Source organism: Arachis stenosperma, chromosome 2 (assembly GCF_014773155.1).
Source record: "Arachis stenosperma cultivar V10309 chromosome 2, arast.V10309.gnm1.PFL2, whole genome shotgun sequence".
Lineage (NCBI taxonomy): Eukaryota > Viridiplantae > Streptophyta > Magnoliopsida > Fabales > Fabaceae > Arachis > Arachis stenosperma.
In genome coordinates, this window is record NC_080378.1 from 35669428 (window position 1) to 35687074 (window position 17647).

The window sequence follows — 17647 nt, forward strand, 5'->3', positions numbered from 1 at the left end:
TGCCTAACTGAGATTTACAAGGTGACCATAGCTTGCTTCATACCAACAATCTCTGTGGGATCGACCCTTACTCACGTAAGGTATTACTTGAATGACCCAGTACACTTGCTGGTTAAGTTGAACGGAGTTGTGGAAAGAAAGTGCTGAGTTAATTTTTATGCACATGCCAAAGAGCCATTATTGTTGATCACAATTTCGTCCACCAATCGGGCCATCATGATTCATAGCATCATGAATGGAGAGAAAGTAGAAGTTTATGAAGTCATCTCCCTTGAATTCTACAAAATAGCCAAAAAGTCCTCCACCATGGCAAGGCTAGCTTTTCCTCATCTTATTTGCCATCTATGTTACTCAGCTGGAGTTATCATAGAAGGAGACATCCCCATTGAGGAGGATAAGCCCATCACTAAAAAGAAGATGGAGCAAACAAGAGAGCCTACTCATGGATCCCAAGAGACGCATGAGGAAGCTCATCACCAAGAAATCCCGGAAATGCCTCAAGGGATGCACTTTCCTCCCAATAATTATTGGGAACAACTCAACACTTCCCGAGAAGACTTGAGTTACAATGTGGATCAATTAAGGGTGGAACATCAAGAGCACTCCATCATTCTCCATGAAATTAGAGAAGATCAAAGAGCAATGAGGGGGGAGCAACACAGGCAAGGAAGAGACATAGAAGAGCTCAAGGACATCATTGGTTCTTCGAAAAGAAAGCGCCACCATCACTGAGGTTGACTCATTCTTTGTTCTTATTTCTCTGTTTTTCGGTTTTTATGCTTAAATGTTTATTTATGTTTTGTGTCTTTCCTACATGATCATTAGTATGTAGTAACTATGTCTTAAGGCTATTAATAATTCCATGAATCCTTCACCTCTCTTAAATGAAAAATGTTCCTAATTCAAAAGAACAAGAAGTACATGAGTTTCGAATTTATCCTTGAAATTAGTTTAATTATATTGATGTGGTGACAATACTTTTTATTTTCTGAATGAATGCTTGAACAGTGCATATTTTTTATCTTGTTGTTTATGAATGTTAAAATTGTTGGCTCTTGAAAGAATGATTAACAAAGAGAAATGTTATTGATAATCTAAAAAATCATGAATTTGATTCTTGAAGCAAGAAAAAGTAGTGAATAGCAAAAGCTTGCGAAAAAAATTGCGAAAAAAAAGAGAGAAAGAAAAAGAAAAAGCAAGCAGAAAAAGCCAATAGCCCTTAAAACCAAAAGGCAAGGGTGAAAAGGATCCAAGGCTTTGAGCATCAATGGATAGGAGGGCCCAAGGAAATAAAATCCAAGCCTAAGCGGCTAAATCAAGCTGTCCCTAACCATGTGCTTGTGGCATGTAGGTCCAAGTGAAAAGCTTGAGACTGAGTAGTTAAAGTCGTGATCCAAAGCAAAAAGAGTGTGCTTAAGAACTCTGGACACCTCTAACTGGGGACTTTAGCAAAGCTGAGTCACAATCTGAAAAGGTTCACCCAGTTATGTGTCTGTGGCATTTATATATCTGGTGGTAATACTGGAAAACAAAATGCTTAGGACCACGGCCAAGACTCATAAAAGTAGCTGTGTTCAAGAATCAACAAACTTAACTAGGAGAATCAATAACACTATCTAAAATTCTAAGTTCCTACAGATGCCAATCATTCTAAACTTCAAAGGATAAAGTGAGATGCCAAAACTGTTCAGAAGCAAAAAGCTACAAGTCCCGCTCATCTAATTAGAACTAATATTCATTGATATTCTGAGCTTTATAGTATATTCTCTTCTTTTTATCCTATTTGATTTTCAGTTGCTTGGGGACAAGCAACAATTTAAGTTTGGTATTGTGATGAGCGGATAATTTATACGCTTTTTGGCATTATTTTTAGGTAATCTTTAGTAGAATCTAGCTACTTTTAGGGATGTTTTCATTAGTTTTTATGCTAAATTCATATTTCTGAACTTTACTATGAGTTTGTGTGTTTTTTTCTGTGATTTCAGGTAATTTCTTGCTGAAATTGAGGGACCTGAGCAAAACTCTGATAAGAAGGCTGACAAAGGACTGCTGATGTTGTTGGATTCTGACCTCCCTGCACTCGAAATGGAATTTATAGAGCTACAGAACTCCAAATGGCGCGCTCTCAACGGCGTTGGAAAGTAAACATCTAGAGCTTTCTAGCAATATATAATAGTCCATACTTTATTCGAGATTAGACGACGTTAACTGGCGCTTAACGCCAGTTCCATGCTGCATTCTGGAGTCAAACGCCAGAAACACATCACGAACCAGAGTTAAATGCCAAAAACACGTTACAACTTGGCGTTCAACTCCAAAAGAAGCCTCTGCACATGTAAAGCTCAAGCTCAACCCAAGCACACACCAAGTGGGCCCCAAAAGTAGATTTCTGCATTAATTACCTATTCATATAAACCCTAGTAGCTAGTCTAGTATAAATAAGACATTTTATTATTGTATTAGACATCCTGGATTGTATTTTTGATCCTGTGATCACGTTTTGGGGGCTGGCCATTTGGCCATTCCTGGACCTTCATCACTTATGTATTTTCAACGGTGGAGTTTCTACACACCATAGATTAAGGGTGTGGAGCTCTGCTGTACCTCGAGCTTTAATGCAATTACTACTATTCTCTATTCAATTCAGTTTATTCCTGTTCTAAGATATTCGTTGCACTTCAACATGAGGAATGTAATGATCCGTGACACTCATTATCATTCTCACCTATGAACGCGTGACCGACAACCACTTCCGTTCTACCTTAGACCGAACGCATATCTCTTGGATTCCTTAATCAGAATCTTCGTGGTATAAGCTAGATTTGATGGCGGCATTCATGAGAATCCAAAAAGTCTAAACCTTGTCTGTGGTATTCTGAGTAGGATTCAGGGATTGAATGACTGTGACGAGCTTCAAACTCGTGATTATTGGGCGTGATGACAAACGCAAAAGAATCAATGGATTCTATTCCGACATAATCGAGAACCGACAGATGATTAGCCATGCTGTGACAGAGCATTTGGACCATTTTCACTGAGAGGATAGGATGTAGCCATTGACAACGGTGATGCCCTACATACAGCTTGCCATGAAAAGGAGTAAGAAGGATTGAAGGAAGGCAGTAGGAAAGCAGAGATCCAACAGGGACAAAGCATCTCCATACACTTATCTGAAATTCTCACCAATGAATTACATAAGTATTTCTATATTTATTTTCTGTTTATTTATTGTTATTATTCGAAACTCCACAACCATTTATTATCTTCCTAACTGAGATTTACAAGATGACCATAGCTTGCTTCATACTAACAATCTTTGTGGGATCGACCCTTACTCACGTAAGATTTATTACTTGGACGACCCAGTGCACTTGTTGGTTAGTTGTGCGAAGTTGTGAAGTTATGTTTGGACCATGGTATCATGCACCAAGTTTTTGGCGCCATTACCAGGGAGAGAACGAACATGAATGCCATTATCAGAAATCACAATTTTGCCTATCACAAACACAACTAGGATACAAGTCATGCAGATAGCACATATGATAATTAAGCATATTAAAATCACATAGGCATTCCCAATTAGAACACAAGCAAGCAATTCAAATAATATGCATATGATTCATGCTTGTCCTATGGCTAATGAGTATCATCTGTCAGTTATCAAGCCAACCCGACAAGTCCTGCTGCTAAACCCTGGACTATTCCTCGATGCGCATCCCCAAGTGTCTATGCATAGCTTTTTCTAATATATATAAATCTTGCTCATTGGGGGATATCCTTCCCGGGAATTTATACGTTCCCGGTTACCCTTACGTCATAGCGTCAACAGAGTATCGAGTCATAACCTGGAGCACGTGGTGGCAAGCCACTGCTCTTTACCTAGAAAAACTCGTATCTCAAATAAAATAAGTGTATAAGCCACTTAAGCATTCATTCTCATACGTAATCAATTCATAATCATTCATTATAGCCATAACATCACTTATACATCATATATTTGCACTTTTTATACATAATTCATCATAACCTGGAGCAAGTGGCGCGAGCCACACCCTTGCATCTATCGGGGGAGCCTCTATACTAACCAACCTGGAGCAAGTGGGGTGAAACCACAACCCTTGCGTCTACCCAGGCGGTACGTTCTCAGATACCCAAGAGAAACAAAGGAGGGGATCCTCACCTCACACCATCTCGTTAGGGTTGATTTTACAATACCAGGAGGAACAAAGAATGGGATTCTCACCTTCCACCATCTTCTAGGGTTGCAGTTTTAAGAAAGACTGCTCAGATGTAACATTTATTTCTTTCTTTAATCAGCTTTGTAATATAAGAAGTATGTATATATATATATATATATATATATATATATATATATATATATATATATATATATATATATATATATATATTTATGCAACCTATCTCATCATACCTAAGTCATCACTTCTCAAGCTTTCTTTATCTCTAAGTTACCACTTGTTCTTAGCTTCATCCCCTTACTAGGCACACCACTAAGTTCTAGGGGTTAAAAGAGTAAAATAGAAGTTTAGAGGTTCATAATTAGGTTTTAAAACACAAAAATTCATGTTGCTAAAAACAGGGGTATCGCGTACGCAAGCACCTTGCTCGCATATGCAAGGGCTTGTTTTACCTTGCTCGCGTATGCGAGATACCCAATCTGAGTGAGTTGGTCGCGTCGCGTGCAAGTGGTCACATACATAAGTTCTGCAGAATGGGTAAAAATGCTAAGTGTTACAGAATTTTAATTTTGCACACCGAACTTCCGACAGGAATAACTTTCTCGTTTTAAAATATTTTTCATCTGTTCTTTAAACAACATAAACTTCATGAACCCAATTTTCATATGAAAGAAGTTTGAAAGAATTTGGAGGTCCAGATACCGAGTTATGGCTCACCGAAGTTTGGCCAAAAATAAGATTTTTCACAAAAGTTCTTAAACTTCTATTTTCACCAAATCAAACTCAATACCAACATCTTATACGTACAAACAGCACCACAACATACCATTTTCAGCACCACAATCCCCTCATCCTACTACAACCAATCATACCTCAATTTAAACAATCTCATACATGAATTTCTTAATTATATCAATAAGATCATCAATATATCACCACATACTCATATTCATTCATATCATCTTGTTCTTTATCATTAAATCATCATTTAACATTCCATTATCATCTCAACCATCAATCACCAAACTAATACTCAACCTATTCCAACAATTATCATCAAAGGTGCTAAGCAATTAGCATGATCATGCAATTTAACCTATCCTATGGTCATCTAGCCTAAGTTTTCATAAGATATTATATATTAAATACGAAAAACTAAAACCATACCTTAGCTGATTTCCTCGTATAACCCAAGACAACCCCAGAAGGCAAGCTTACAAGTTCCACCACCAAAATTCAGCCTCCAAAGTTTCACCAAGTATCCAACATTCACAATTAAGCTCCAATTCACATATGTGCACACCTATATCATATCATTGCAGCCATACATACACACTTGATACCAAAGCTACAATTAACTAAGGGTTTTACTAGGGTTGAAGATTCTTACCTTGTATGTGCCTCAATTAAGCCAAGACCCACTAATTCCTCAAGTCAATTTGGTCCTAAGACATCAAATTAATCACAAATCTTAACACCCAAGACCATGCCATTTTCAGATTTGAGAAGAGAAAATTGAAAACTGGAAATATAGTTTTCTTATCTTACAATGTACTGGGCTTTGTAGACCTCGTCACTGTGGACACATGGCCGCTAACGGTACGGCGATCAGTGCTTCGGATCAAAAGTTACGTTGGATTGAATATCTAAGTGAAGGTTTGGTGTGTTCTTTACATGTTCAGCCCCTTCAGCGTGATTCTCATCATTTGGGGAAGAAAAGGCTAAAGTGCGGCTTATGTACTTGGGCCTTGGGCTCGGTTCAACCGTTCAGTCTGTTTGGCCTAATCTTGAGCCAAATTCTTTAAAATTAGTGTCAAAATTCTTATTTTAATTAGCTCTATCTTACTAAACTATAAAATTCATATTTCTAATTTCTTTTAATAAAAATTAATTATTCACTAATTCTACGGGGTTTACACCCACGTACGCAGGACGTTTGGACAGAGCCCAAAGTCTGCGTCGTGTGTGTGTTTGCGTACGCATGCCCTCTATAAATGCTAAAAAACTATTAAGTCCTGCAGAATTCAGTTTTGCACACCAAACTTCTGACGCGTATAACTTTTTCGTTGGAAATAATTTTTTGTCCATTCTTCAAACGGCGTAAACTTCATGGACCCAATTTTCATTTGAAATAAGTTTGACAAAAAATGTGGGTTCGGTAGCCGTTTGGGCCAAAAGTCAAGTTTTACAAAGAAATACAAACCTCTATTTTTACCAAACTTTCATTTCAAAACCAAAGTTTCACACCTCAAAATAACACTAAATACACACAAAACAGCTCCATATCATTTTCATATCTTTTACAACCTACCAAACCTCAATTTAGGCAATTTTATTCCTGGCAATTCTGAATCTACACAACATACAACACACAATTCATCAATTCATCAATATTCACAACTCACATTCATTATTCTCATCAATCATCATCAAAATTATCATCCATCAACCCATTTCAAGATAACTCAATATTTTCATTAAGATTACTAACCATTAACATACATACATGCTTCAACATATCTTGTGGTCATCTAACCTACGTTTTCATGTGACTATATATTATCTATGAAAAACAAAAATCATATCTTGGTCGATTTCTTCTTAAGCCCTAAATGCCACAAGTGCCACTATTGCACCAACATTCTAAGCACCAAATGCTCTCCAAACAAGAACCCAGTCACCAAGATCCAAAATCACGATCCCAACATCATCAATGAACTCCAAATCAACATAAATCAATCTATTTCCACAACATATCACTATAATCAATATCAAAGCTTACTAACACACAATTTATAGGGGGTTTGAGGGTTCTTACCTCACCCATTCATCAATTTAACAAAATTCAACGTTTTCCTCAAGCTAGTTTGATCATAAACACCAAAACAATTCACAAATTCCAATACCAAAATGTCAAATTTCAAAATTGGGTGAAGGAAAGACTGAGTGTGAGATTGAGACTTTCTTACCAAATTATTTAGTGGGTTTTGTAGATCTTGGCAGGGTGGTTGCATGGCCACAAACGGTGTGGCGATCAGAGCTCCAAATTGAAAGTTGTGCGGATTTGAAATTGAGACAAGGGTTTTGAAGCTTTCTTCTTCTCCCCATTTTGATTTCCAGCGTGTTCCCTTATGAGAGAGGGAATAAGAGCCGAAGCTCTTCATTAAAGTGGTGTTGGGTTGGGCCTTGGGTCCAATGTGGGCTCAGTTCAACCGATTTGGTACGTTTGGCCCAATTTTAGGCCAAGACCTTTAAAACTAGTGCCAAAATTTATATTTTTAATATTTTTACCTCTTTGGATTAATATAATTTAATTTCATAACCTCTTTGTTTAATAATTAATTTATTTACTAATTATTTATTAATTACACAGGATTTACAATCGGGAACACTGCTAGATGACCTTCGTCGGATCTTCAGATCACTCTATGAACACAAGATGTGCCTGAACCCGGCAAAGTGCACCTTCACATTGGAAGCGGGTAAGTTCCTCGGGTTTATGCTAACCTAGGGAGGGGTTGAAGCCAACCTAGAGAAATGTGACACAATTATCTAGATGGCTAGCATAGGGTCTGTCAAAGACTTTCAAAGACTATCAGGAAAATTTGTGGCCCTTTCAAGATTTCTCGAGGCCTCGGCGCAAAGGGCTTTCCCCTTCTTCAACTTGATGAAAAGGGGATCACTTTCCAACTCTTATCGAAGCCACCAGTGTTGTCAAAACCACAAGTCGGAGAGCCATTATGCCTATACCTAGCGATCTCAAATGAAACCATAGGAGCAATGGTCATAAAGAAAGCTGGGTGCTGGCAACTCCTGGTATACTTCATCAGTAAGGTTTTCCATAACGCAGAAAACCAATACTCATAATTGGAAAAATTAGCTTTTTCCTTACTCGTCTCATCTTGGCAGTTTAGACAATACTTCCAAAACCACCTAGTCATGGTCGGGATCAACAACCCATCAGGCAAGTGCTACAAAAACCCGACCTAGTGGGTAGAATGATGACGTGGTCGATAGAGCTATCATAGTTTGATATCACCTACCAATCGAGGCATGCTATCAAAGCCCAGGCCATGGCTGGCTTCTTGGCTGAGATGGCCAGCCCCAATGCCGACCTTCCAACCCAACAGTGAGAACTCCATGTAAACGAAGCCTCCAATAATGACTCAGGCAGGGTGGGGTGATTTTGGAAACCCGGACGAGCTCTTGTACGAGCAATTTATAAAATACAAATTCTAGTGTCAAACAATCCAGCTGAGTACGAAGCCATCTGAATTGGCTCTCATTAACCAGAGAACTAATTGTCAAATGTTTGATCGTCTGAAGTGATTCCCAAGTGGTCATGTCACAAATCAACGGCACCTACCAAGCCTGGGATCTACTCTTTTAGAAGTACTTGGAAAAAGCTAGAGAATTGTGTTCCAGCTTTGGAAAGGTGATAGTCCAACATGTTCCCCAAGAAAGAAACGCTAGGGCAGACCTTCTATCAAAGTTGACCATCACTAAGACCACAGAAGGAAATCACTCCCTCATCCACGAGGTCGTCAGAGAACCATCGGTAACATTGGTGGTGGGTGCGGTAAAGGACACCGACCAGACCACGCCCATCCCACAATACTTAGAGGAAGGAAAGCTTCCCGATAATGCGGCAGAATAGAAATTGGTGAAAAGAGAAGCCGTCAAATACACGATAATCCAGGGGACTTTATATCGAAGAGGAGCTTCCCAGCCCCTCTTGAAATGCCTATGCCTCAAATAGATGGACTATGTGCTGAGGGAAAATCACAAGGGATGCTATGACCATCACATGGGGGGAAGGCGCTAGCTCAAAAAGTCATAATGGCTGGATACTATTGGCCCACGATAACCCAAGAGGTGATGAAGCTTGTTAGATCATGTGTTAAGTGTAAAGAGTATGGCAAATTTCACAAGGCCCTCACCGAGGAGTTATCACACATCACGACCTCCCAACCTTTCGCCACACGGGGATCGACCTCATAGGACCCTTCCCAATCGCACCAGGTTAGCTCAAATATCTCATAGTAGCCGTTGATTACTTTACCAAGTGGATCAAGGAAGAGAACCTGACTACAATAACAACAACCCGATGTGGAAATTTCTTTTGGAAGCAAGTGGTTAACCGTTTGGGGATCCCGGAAGTTGTCATCTCTGACAATGGCACCCAGATCACCGGCAAAAAATTTTGCGGTCTTCTCGAGGGGTTAGGGATTCAACACCGCTTCTCCTCTGTTGAACACCCTCAAGCCAATGGCCAGGTAGAGGCCGCCAACAAGGTAATCCTAAAGGGTATTAAGAAAAGGCTAGAACAAAAGAAGGGTGACTACCCAGAAGAACTCAGCTCGGTCCTCTGGTCCTACTGTACCTCTCTATAGTCGACAATAGGGGAATCCCCCTTTTGACTAACTTACAGTATGGAGCCCATGATCCTAGTAGAGATCAGGGAGACCAGTCCCAAATTCCTCTTCGAAGTAATTGATTGAGAAGTAGAGCTAGACCTATCAGACAAGGTCCAAGCCTTAGCCCACCTGAGTGAAAATAGCCTTTAAGCAACGGTTGGCCCTCAGGTATAACCGGGGCTCATCAAAAAGGTCTTTGAGGTGGGAGATTTAGTCCTACAACGAAATGATGTAGGAACCCAGAATTCGAAGAAGGCAAGTTGGCAGTAAAGTGGGAAGGATCTTATCATATCTAGGAAGCATACGGTAAGGGAGCATATCAGTTGGAATGACTTGACAGTGCGACCATCTCTAGGACCTGGAACGTTATCAACCTCAAAAGGTTCACTCATAAGAAGTCCAAATTGTGAAAGTTTGATCCTCTATTTTGAACTTTACATTTTTTCTTCATTAATTTGTTTCGTGGCGAGTACTCTTTCCTCACCTCTCGGCCCGAAAGGGACCTAAAGGAAGGTTTAACAAGGCACAAGTAATAAAGTAATTTAAAAGAGATTCCCTTTTAGTTCTTACAAGTACTGAAACCTACAACGATGGATTCCAGTGTTCTATGCTTTAAAAAGCGTTATAATATAATTAAGTAGTAAAAATGGCGCAACAGGTCTGATCAACCTAGAAGCCAAAAAGCCACCCAAGCGGATATCCAAAGACAAAACGGCATTTACAAAGGAGTACCAAACAACACGATCTCAACTCAAGTAAGCCCTTCGAGCATAAATACAAAGTACAAAAAAGTTCAATACATAGAAAATATAAAAAACAAAGAGACAGGAAGCCGATACGCCCTCTACTCAACGTTGAGGTCCATAATCTAGCCGTCGTGAATTGTCTTAAAAGCGCCAATCCAAGAAACATCAAAGTCGGGGGGCTAGAAGAGCTATCTGCAACTTTAGGGATTCCTCTGTGGTAGAGACGTCCTCCTTCTCATTTTGAACAACCTCTTTGTTCCTCTTCCTCTAGGTATCCGCTAAAGCCTTGGTAGCTTTCATCTTCTTCTCAGCCTCCACTGTACGACTCTCCGCCTTTGTAGCCTCTGATCTTAGCAAGGTCTCCAGATCCTTGAGGCGCTGAACCTCGCTAGCAGCCTCATGACCCAACTTCTCTACCTTGACCTTGGCCTCTTTGGTCGACTCCTTCGCTTGACGAGCCATTACCAAGTCCACTTGGGCTTGGTGAAGCTTGCTATCCAAGACGTGAGACTGTCTAAGATATGTCTCCATCTTGCGTACCACGATGGTAGAGCAAAGCAAAAAACGATAAACCCACTTTGCTTATGCCTCCAATTTGCTATCGACAAAGAACTCCTCGGTCCCCGGTAGCAGCTACTCATCGATAAAGGTGGGAGCACCGAAGAACTTCTCCATCACGGAAAGAACCATGGTCCCTTTTCCCTTCTCTTTGGAAGCAGTATTCCTCTTCTTCCGAGGAGATAGAGGCACAATCTCTTGAATGTCATCTTTGGGCCAAACCTCAGCCGCCTCATGAGGGCCCCCAACATCGACCCCTGAGGTAGCGGCTAAGTCAACGGCATCCTCGGCTTAGAGCTACTCCTCGTCTTCGTCCTCAATGAGGAAAATTGCCATCAAATTTTCCATAGTGGTGAGACCACCGGCCATATCAACTGCAAAAGGAAATATCGCGAGGCCAACAAATACAAAAATAAAAAAACAAATATAAAAGACAATGAAAAATATCAAGACACCTACCCACATATTGACTACCTGCATCCCAATCACTCGTCACGTGCCGAGGGTTTAATGACATTCTCCCGAATATAGCCGTCAACACCTCAACGACATTCTTGTTATCCTGACTCAATCCCTTGTATGTCACCTTCACAATGTAGTCGATAGTAGCTTCATACTTCCAGTAGGTAAGGAACCTACGCTCCCTTTCCAAGGTCAACCAAAGGGGGTGGTGACCCTCAGCCTGCCGTACCTTAAAATATTACTCTTTGAACCGTGAAACAAGTCCTCGAAGAGGCGAATAATCTTCTAGCCTTGGACGGCCCGGAAGGACATGTACCATTTCTTTAATTTGTCCATCTGATGAGGCACAATCAAAAGTAAAAAGAACAAGAAGACCTCTACCACGGCAGGGATCTCCAAGTATTCACACATGAGCTTGAAGCATCTAATAGTGGCCAAGTTATTAGGATGAAGCTATGACAGGGCAATGTTACACCGATTCAGGGGCCCAATGACAAAGTCGGAAAATGGGAAGCGAACTCCAATAATGTCAAACATGGGTTTGTAAACCCACATCCAATTGGGGACCCGAGGAGCATCCGAGTCGATGTAGTAGACCCATTTGTGGGGCTCGGGAAAGGAGAGCACATATTGTTCCTCCGCTATGCCCCCGCCACAGATCGCTCTGACATTCCGAATCTCTTGAAGGTCTCCCTTGGTGAGATGCGAGGGGCCCCCACCACTTCCGTATTGCACCAAAAATATGTTCGGGGCACACCTCCACCGAAAAAATAAGTCCTCACAGCTCAGTGCTCCTCTGCACCACACCAACAAATAGGAGCACCACCGCCACCATGAACCTACAAATTTCAACCGAATCACGAAGGCGCAAAAGACAAAAGGAAATAAACAAAGAAATATGGTCTGAACACCAGGCCAAAAATGTAGTGGCACCCTTGCTAAACCACTCGATGCCACCGCCACAGTGGTGACTAACCACCAAAGCCAATGCAACAAAATAGATAGCAAACAAGGAAAAGCTTACATATGGCAGAGCAAATAACGACTTACATGGATAGTAATGGTGGCGAGTGAATGAAAGGGAGCGAAAATTGTCCTAGAAAGCCAATCAGAGCCTGAAGCAGAGAAAGAAACTAATGGAAATGGAGAAAAGAGATACGAAGAAGGTGACTAAATTTGCGAAGAAGAAGAATTAGAATTAGAAGATTGAGGAAAGCAAAACTGAAAACAAAGTTTAAATGAAGGCACCCCAAAAAGTGCGAACTGAAGGGATTGGAAGGGCAATATGATAAACTCAGCTCCCATGATAATAAATGCCCCTCCCATCGAACAGACGTGATGCCTCAAAAACTGCAAGCACGTCTCCCACGATAAGGAGCTTCTAAAAACCGTTTGTCTCCAATCGAACTCCCAAAGAACAAATACTACCTCAAGACCGCAAAAATGTGATGATGCGGTTACAACTAAGTGTGCAACATTTGGGGGGCTACTGTTCCATGCCTTGGCTCTGGATTGAGTTTGGCTGCATAATTGACAGATGAGCTCATTCGCCATAGGACAGGCATGCATCATTTGTATTTATTTTATTTGTTTGGGTTTGTTACTTGTCATGGCTTGTTTAATTGTGCATATTAAGTGACTATGTACTAATTGTTTTACTTGAATTTACCTGTATATTATTTGTTTGTCTTGTTTGTGTTTGAATATCTTAGAGGTCCCTCATACTGGTGTCAGTTGACGCTGAGAGTTGTTCTGTTTGGAGTTTAGAGAGTTGTGAAAACTACGAGAAAAGTGAATTAGATTAGAATTTTCTATGATACTTGCCTAATCATGGATTAGTGAGAACCTAGGATGGAAAGATTATTGTGTGGAATCTTAAGATTGTTTAGAGAGTTCCTGTTACCTTATACTGTATATATTTGGTATTTTTACTGTACTGGAAACCCATGGATTGGAGGTTCTCATTCCGTATATATTCTTTATTTTTTAGATGCAGGTCCTGGTGTTTCACGGTGAGTTGGAGTTCATCTGGAAGACAACAAAGTTCTTTTGAATTTTGTATTGTATTTTGTTTAGATTTCTCTTCCCCTTATTTTGAAAAACTTTAATGATGTATATGTATATATTTTCTATTGAAACCTTACCTATAGAGGCTTTGATGTATATTTGAGAGAGATAGGAGCGGTTATCAACTATTTTTGTTGTTGTAACCCTAGCCAACCTAAACTTCACAGGTCGTAACCAGTGGCTATGATATATATAGTTTTATATATATATATATATATATATATATATATATATATATATATATATATATATTCTGTCTTTACTCTATTCCTCCTTTAAGTTTTTATCTTATCCCGCTTTTTCAAACGCATTATATTTTTGATACGAGTGTATTTGCACTCGTAATTTTTTAAATATATATATATATATATATATATATATATATATATATATATATATATATATATATTACAACTCTATCTTAAGTCGTATCACCTTATTATCATTGACTTAGGATTCGAGCTTAAGAATATGAATGGTAAGGTGCTACAATTAAGGTAACAAGAGCAATGGTTTTTTTGTTAACATTGCCTTAGATAAAAAAATCGTTGCCTATTAGCATTGGTAATAGCCATATACAACAAGTCAAAAATTATTGTCAAAGTATTGCCTAAAGTTTTAGTAATGGTTTTTCGATCTATGGCAATAATTTTTGGTCGTTATGAAAATCTTTATTTATTGTACTGGTAGTTGTCTTCATATAACGTTGCTAGTTAAAAATCGTAAGATTATTTAACATATTTGATTAAATTATTATTTAAAAATTTCAATTATTAATTTCACATGAAGTCAACAACTATGTGTGAATCTTCACCTTAAAAAAAAGATATTCTTTTACATGGTTAAAATTTGGGATTTTTATATTCATTTAATATTTATCAGTTTATGTGAATAACTGAAAACTTTAAAAAAAAAAGAAAAAAGAAATTTAGTAATTAAATTTATTCTAATTTTTTTATACATTTTATAAATACTTATCCAAATTAAATGTTTTTACAAAAATCGGATCAAATACACAAGTTGCTTGTCAAATCCAAAATTTATTTGCTATTTATAAAAGATATTATTTATTTATTTTGTCGTATTTTAAAATTTTTGATAACTTATTTGTTGTTTGTACCTTTTTTATTTGTTTTTGTCAGTGATGTAAATTTTTTATTACCATTTCAATAAGAATTCATTTAACTACGAAATTAATCTTTTTCAACCGATTTCTACTAATTTTTTTAATTAATTTTTAATTCTATATTCAAATATTAAATTTTAAATTGTAAACTTTAAATCTTAAATTTTAGGGATAAGTACTGTTTTGGTCTCCTAAAGTTTAGGGTCAAAATCAAATTTGTCTCTAATTTGGTATTTTCTAATTTTATTGTTGTTGTGTATTGATTTTGTTGTTGAATTTGATGTTGTTATTTCTAAATTTGAATAATGGATTATTGTTGGTGTTAAATATTGTGTTCTTGAATATGATTATTGGTATTTGGTGGGAATAAGGGAGGTGGTGGTAGTGATAAAGATGGTGGTGGTGGAGGGTATTTTTGTTCCTAAAAAGTCAAAAGGACGATTTCAATACCAGATGAAATGTTAGGGACGATTTTAAATCCAAACTAACGTTGGAGACGAATTTAATTTTGATTCTAAACCTTAGAAACCAAAATAGTAATTATTCCTAAATTTTCAATTCTATATTTCAAATCCTTTAACTTAAAAAAAAGTATATAAATAAAAAATTAATTAATATTAACTAATTAGAAATTAATTCCCTATTTTCTTACTAGTTTATATGCAATTTTAAAGCAAAAAAGTACAACGTACTATATAGAAAGAAGGGAATAAGGGATGGGTGATGTCGCTTTTGGGAAATTAAGCCATCTATGGTGGGGAACTGAAGGAAATAATTCTTTGTACCTTATATATGTTATTGTTCTATCCATTTGTCTAATTGATGCCCTACAAGTTGTAACATACTAACATGCATGCAAGTTGAAATAAAATTCCTCTGCATGCATGATGTATGTGATTCCTTTGTTTAATGTTTAGTCAATATCAAAACACAAAGGTAGGGTTGCAATGAACGGCTAGGAACAAGAAAATAATTATTGAGTTCAATTTTTGAACATCTTACCTTTATATGTAAATAAATTTTGACTTGTATGAAATTGTAATATTAATAAGTACAAAACTGTTTAAACATGTCTCATGTATATAACTTGACACACATTAACCAACAAACGTTCGATACAATAGTAAGTGAACATAAATTTGAATTTAAGGAAACATATCTCTTAAAGAACATAACATTTGGTTAAGGTATTTAGATTGGTTAAGCTGTTTTGTCACCGATCTTGTGTTCTTATGAAATTTATTTATCGATTATATTGTTAAATTACAGCAACTTGTTATAAAAATTATGTATACTAAATTTTGTGAGAATTGAATATCAACAGAAACATAATCGAACAAGTCATATTCATAACATTTTAAACATTCATATTATGGTTAATTTTTATACATTAAAAAATAAAAAATTCCACTTTTCTCTTTTGAGAGATTCTAAAATGACACTCTCCTTCCCTCTATAAAATATACGTTCCCTTTCCTTATAACTTTTAAAAAGCCTCCTCTTTAATCCATTTTAAATTTTTTGTGTTAACTAATGTTAACTTTATTCATTTTTCAAGAAAAAATAAATTGTTTTTACAAAAAATTTAACAAAAATTTTATTTTTTTGTCATTAAATTTTTCTTACCAAAATATCCTTTATTAAATTATTTTTTATTAAATTTTATTTTAACCAAAATATTTTTAAAAAATTTTAATAATTAAATTATTTTTTTCTAAGATTCCTTCAATTATTTTTTAATAATTAAATTGTGATTTTATAAAGATTTTCGTTAACAATTATAGTTATATTTTACTATTAATTTTCTGATATCAATATATATTATTTTAACATTAAATAAAAAAATCTTGATAAGATTATTTTTCGATATAAATATATATTAATTGATATACATATTAACAGTGGTAAGATTTTTTTATTTAATGTTAAAATAATATATATATATAGATATCAAAAAATTAATAATAAAATATAAAAATAATTGTTAAAAAATTTTTTGGTAAAATAATAATTTAATAATTAAAAAATTATTGAAGAGTATCTTAGAAAAAATAATTTAAATTTTAAATTTTTTAAAAATATTTTGATAAAAATATAATTTAATTAATAAAAAATAATTTATTAAAGGATATTTTAGTAAACAAAATTTAATGATAAAAAACATAATTTTTTTAAAAAAATGAATAAAATTAACATTAGTTAACACAAATTTTAAAATAGATTAACAAGAAAATTTTTTAAAAATTATAAGAAAAAAATGTACATTTTATAAATAAAAAAATTATTATTTAAATATCTGTCAAAAAAAAGAGTAAATTTTTTCCTAAAAAATATATTAAATCTAACAGATTTATATAAAAATTTATAAACATAATCTATTATGAACTTTTAATCCAATAGCGATTTTTTCTTTTTTACACTAAAATTTAATTACACATTATTAAATTAAACAAAATATCTTATTCAATTATTCACTGATAATTATTATTTGAAGCTGCCAATAGTCCAATAATACTCCTCGGTTGATAACATCTAAACTTTCTATTTACATAATTGGGGCCCTTTTGAAATTGAAAATAAGCATATGTTATGATCATAAATTCATAATCATTTTCAGTGACTGTTATACTTAGGTAATTGCAACAAGGACACATAATTTGCACTGATTAAATTAGCTTTTATTAATCTGCAGTCAACCATGATGCTTTGCTGGGATTACTATTAGTAATCATGAATGTTCTCAATAAGCGTGCGTTTGGTTAGTGGGTGTGTCTTCCCAAGACATAGACACGGAAGCACGCGTTCTTCGTTTGGTTAGTAAGACACAAAATTCTGATAGACACGGGAAGACACAAAGGCACACAAAGACACAAAATTTGTGTATAGCAGGGAGGGGTGGAACACTAAACTTGAGACATAGACACACTATTTTTAACACTTAATTTTCATAATTACCCTTCAAATTCTTCTCCTTCCTCAGTCTCCTTTCATCCATTTTCTCTTCCACTTTCAAAATACAGAGAGTTTAACCTCTCATCTTCTCTTCTTGTCACTCCAACCACCATCGCCTCT